Genomic DNA, 5,775 nt, shown 5'->3' with positions numbered 1-5,775 from the left:
TTATAACTAGTAAGGTTGGTTCTCCAGTCGGGACTTCTGATCATGCCTTGATTTCATTATTAGTGAAGACTGAGCAGCCTGTCCCTGATATATCATATTCTTGTAAAATTTATATGAAATCCCAAGCAGACTGGAATGGGATTTTGCATGATCTTTTGTGCTTGAATTGGTCACAATTATATAATAGTGTAGATCCTGTTGTCCCTTTGAATGAGAATCTAGTCAACATTATTGATAGGCGTATCCCTTCTCGTGTGCTAAGGTACCGAATGAAGGACAAACCGTGGTTCAATGATGATTGTAGACGTGCTTATTTGGAGAAGCAGGAGGCCTATCACCTTTGGAAGGGTAACAGATCAGATTTGACCTGGAACAACTATACTCAGCTTCGAGCTTTTGCTCAGAGAGTTTATGCCTCAACTGAAAAGGAGTACAATTTAATCATAAAAGAAACCCTCTCTGGTACAACTCAGGAACATAAATGGTGGTCTACCCTTAAATCTGCACTCTTTGGTGTAGATGCAACAGTTCCTCCTTTACTTAAACCAGATGGCTCAGTCACTCACTGTCCAAAGGAAAAGGCAACCCTTTTGGCTGATGTTTTTGACAGTAAACAGAGTAATGAAAAACTTGAACTTCCTCATTCCTGTTTTCCTGAGGCTAAATTAACTAGTTTAGCTTTTCGATCTCGTGAGATTAAAGATCTGTTGATGGACCTTGATGCTTATGGAGGTGTAGACCCTAATGGTATTTTTCCTTTGTTTTTTATAAAGACAGCAGATTTCTTAGCTCCAAAGTTATCTGTTATTTTACGCAAGTTAGCAAGAAGAGGAGCTTTTAGCACTTGTTGGAGAATTGGTAATGTTACTCCTCTATGTAAATGTGTTTGTGGTAGCTCAAGTCCCACTGATTACCGCCCAATTTCCATAACTCCCATATTATCTAAAGTTTTTGAACGTCTTCTGGCAAAACGTCTTAATAGGTTTGCTGAAGGTAATCACCTATTCCCTAGTTTGCAATTTGGTTTTCGGAAAGGCCTTGGAGCATGTGATGCCCTTCTTACAATCTCCAATGCAGTACAGAAATCCCTTGATTGTGGTCGGGAAGTTCGTATGATTGGCCTTGATTTTAGTGCTGCCTTTGACCGTGTTAATCATGAGGCCCTTGTTTTCAAACTGAAACAGTTGGGAGTGGGTGGGTCGTTTCTTAGCATTATTATTGATTTTTTAAGTAGTAGATCTCAAAGAGTTGTTGTTGATGGGCACCATAGTGAGTATAGGAATGTAATATCCGGTGTTCCACAGGGTAGTGTTCTTGGCCCATTACTTTTCATACTACTGTATATACACATGACATGTGGTTTGGCCTAGAAAATAAGCTTGTTGCATATGCAGATGATGCTACTCTCTTTGCATCAATTCCATCCCCTGAATGTAGATCTGGGGTTGGTGAATCCCTTAATAGAGATTTAGCTAAAATTAGTGCATGGTGCAAATTATGGGGTATGAAGTTGAATCCTAACAAAACTCAAAGTATGATTGTAAGTAGGTCAAGGACGGTGGCTCCTCAACATCCGGATCTCAGTATTGATAATGTTTCTTTAAATTTGTATGACTCTCTCAAAATTTTAGGCGTGATTCTTGACAGCAAATTTACTTTTGAGAAACATATAAGGTCTGTGTCTTCTTCAATTGCACAAAAAATTGGCTTATTGAGAAAGTCTTTCAAGATATTCGGTGATCAATCTATTCTGAAGAAGTGTTTTAATTCTTTTATCCTACCTTGTTTTGAGTATTGTTCTCCTGTCTGGTCTTCAGCTGCTGATTCTCATCTTAATTTGTTGGACAGAAACTTACGGTCTATTAAATTTCTTATTCCTGATCTAGATATTAATCTCTGGCACCGTCGATCAATTAGTTCATTATGCATGTTGCATAAGATTTTTCATAACTCTGACCATCCTTTACATTCAGATCTCCCTGGACAATTCTATCCTGTTCGTAATACTAGGCAGGCAGTTAATTCTAATAGCCAGGCCTTCTCCATCATAAGACTCAATACTACGCAGTACTCTAGAAGTTTTATTCCAGCTGTTACCAAGTTGTGGAATGATCTTCCTAATCGGGTTGTTGAATCAGTAGAACTTCAAAAGTTCAAAGTTGGAGCAAATGCTTTTTTGTTGACCAGGCGGACATGAGTCTTTTTATAGTTTATATATGACATATTTGTTGTTGACGTTATTAATAGTTTATATATGATATATCTCTTTTGACATTACCTTTTTTAGAATGATTTATTGTTAATTTGTTCTCTTCAGTTATTTATTTCCTTATTTCCTTTCCTCACTGGGCTATTTTTCCCTATTGGAGCCCCTGGGCTTATAGCATCTTGCTTTTCCAATTAGGGTTTTAGCTTGGATATTAATAATAATAATAATAATCTACTCCTGCAAAAAGGGGGCGATATAAAGATCATATTCCGTTAAAAAATGTTGAACTCCGTAGGGGGTAATGCCGTCATTGATTCTCACTCGGTACGCTGTAGACATTACTGGTCTTTGCAGCATTCCTTCGGCCCCAAGATACATTTGCTTTATAAGCTTCTACTTTACCTCCGTTACGGCTTACGTTCTTCCACATTACTTGTCCAACCACTTTTCACTTTTACTTTGGCGTAACTCTAAAGTTTTCCACAGTTGCAATAGAGGGTTGAATGACCTTACAGGCCCAAACGCTAGGCTATATAAAGGAAATTCATTATTCAATTAAAAACGTTATAATCATAAAAAAATTGTCGTTTCAATCTGCCATTAACCGCTTTTTTTTAATCTTATTTTTTTCACATCAAAGGTACGTATAAAACATTCGTTTTTTTTCTCAGTAATGTGAACTTTATTCAATTAATGCGTACTGGCTATTAAGCTAGAAGTTATGATACATATACCTTTCGATCTTTTAATATATTTATCTGCTCGTCTTGAGAGAAATGGTTTTATTTCGTATAGACAATTGTTTTGACAGTTATTTTAGTTATGAGAATTTCATAGCCTTACCAAAAGACACATCTCTTCCAAAATAGTTTGAGAGAAAAACTTGAAACCTCCACAGATTAGTTTTATCTGAAGAATATAGAACTTGAAGCATTTGATATGATTAGATCGAAGCAATTAAATGACGCCATCTGTAGTTCAGTATTAAAACTGGTTACAATAGTTATCAACTTTTGAGTCTAGATCGTGCGACTAGTTTGCGTATATATTCGAGCGTAGACACACTTACGCACACACAAGCCCGTCTTTGTTGGTGAAAAAATGAAGCTGAATCCTTACTTTAAGGGCTGTTTTCCTGGTTCTATCATACATGGAAACCATGTGCCCCAAAAAGGATCTGCAAGATTAGATTGTGTTATACAGTTTTAGGCATTTAGGGTATCACACAGCGTATTCCACGTTATCGAAACCCTTAGAAAACAAGAAAGTCTTCAACTGTTTTTTGAATTCTTTAATATCTCTAGTCGTTCGGATGACTTGCGAGAGATTGTTGTAGTTTTGGGGCCGCACACCTGAAAACTCTAACATACAGTAAAAGTAAGTACAGTACATTTTATCGCCAATAACTTGAAACTGTCGGTAACTACTGTATTCTCGTGTCGACACAATTTGTTGCAATTGTTGGTTGTGCGATGTGTAGCAATTCTCTTAGATATTTTGGGGTCCGATTCTGATAACTTCATGTTATTGCACATATCTTAAACTCTATTCTAGTTTTAATAGGCAGTCAGTGTAATTTAATTAGTATAGGGGTAATTCTTTGTTGGGGTGGGATACCTTTTATCAATTTTACTCCTCTACTTATTATGTTCTTTAATTTCTTAAGTTGCACTTTGGGTAGATTATAATAGATGGGAATAGATACATTCTTAAAGCGATTATGATGAAATTAAATCAATCTAATCAGGTTTTGCAGACCTTGAACCATTTTTTTTTTTCAGTTTTATCTTAATCGACAGTAAATCGTTGGTGTTGAACTCTGAAAGTAGATAGGCATTTGGTGATTTTTTTCCCTTGGCATTCTGAATGAAAACTGAATACCAACGCCACAAACACCAAGTATATAATTATGTGATTGAAAAGCTAAATTCTATAAAAACTGAAGAGTATTACTGCAGTACAGTTTTTAATAAAAGATACAAAATGAAAATTACTTATATAAACTGCCTAGTTCATGTTCGATTATCTTTTTGCGAAAACAAATTTATATATTTTGACACTAGTTCACAGTGTAAACATTCATCTATCGCAGATAATGCTAAAACAAAGATTTTCCCCAAACGTTATTATCGTATTTCATTGTCAAGGATAACGATCTTACGGCGGTTCTTCGCTACGTGAGGAGGTTGTTGGGCAGTTTGTGACGCTAGTTAATACCCCAAAACAAGACGAAGACGGTCGATATACGTCAATAAGATATATCTGGATATACTTAGCATAATCAACAGTAAGTAGGGTTCAAATGCTTTATCTCTGCTGGGAATAGCATAGGAAACCCAAAGCACCCAAACAGTTGGAATATTTGGCCATCGTTTAGACTGCGATGTAGAAAGTACTGTATACAGCCCACTGGTTTCTCGGTCCATTGTCTATTTGTCAGTAGTGTTAGCTGCGTCTTCGTGAAAAGTATTGGTGAGGAGATGGGACGGGGGCATAGGTTGTATTATCAACAGAATGAGGTTGACATATAAATCCCCCTCACAGGACATTTATCGCATCTTCGGCTCACGTTTTGGTCTTGAAAAGTATCATCTGTGAGGGACAGGAAAAGTCCCTCTACTGCAATTGCCGAGTTCAGTGAGTGAGCGCTAATTTATGTATAAAGAATAAAACCCCTTCATGGACAAAGGCTTATTTCAAGTTTACTTCTGACCCTGGTAAGACTGAAAACATTTTCCTTTTATTGAAGTATCGAGTTGCCAAGGTTAGTCAAAATGGTAAAGAACAAATAAAATATTCACTTGCGCTATGTTGTAATCAGGACATTGAATGAGCAGAAAATAGTTGATAGCATAAATCTATGAAAAGGCACTGGTTATGGAAAATGATTAAGATTTTCCAAACACATGTACAGATACGACACTTGCGTGGGAAAACTTACATGTCCACATTCACTCATCCACATATGACCCCATGTCCACATTTGGACATTTGCACATTTGCTCCCATGTCCACATATGCACACACCTGCACATTTACACACGGGCACATATGCCAACACTCACAAGCCCACAGATACATACACATGCCAACACTCACAAGCACACATATACATGCCAACATTCGCAAGCACGGACGTGTCCACATCCACATGAAAGCCCATATGTCCACATTTGCACACATGTCCACATTTGCACACATGTCCACATTTGCACACATGTCCACATTTGCACACATGTCCACATTTGCACACGTGCACATATGCCAACACTCACAAGCCCACAGATACGTACACATGCCAACACTCACAAGCACACATAAACATATACATGCCAACACTCTCAAGCACGGACGTGTCCACACTCACATGCAAGCCCACATCCACATGCATATATGCAAACGCACATGCACAAGTCCATATTCACATACACAAGTCCATATTCACATACACATACATGTGCATATACATGCACACATACATATACATGCACACATACATATACATGCACACATACATACACATGCACACATACATACACATTCTTGCACATGCATGCACACCAACT

The sequence above is a fragment of the Palaemon carinicauda genome, chromosome 14 (genome assembly GCF_036898095.1).
Source record: "Palaemon carinicauda isolate YSFRI2023 chromosome 14, ASM3689809v2, whole genome shotgun sequence".
Taxonomy (NCBI): domain Eukaryota; kingdom Metazoa; phylum Arthropoda; class Malacostraca; order Decapoda; family Palaemonidae; genus Palaemon; species Palaemon carinicauda.
This window is presented reverse-complemented; position numbering follows the sequence as displayed.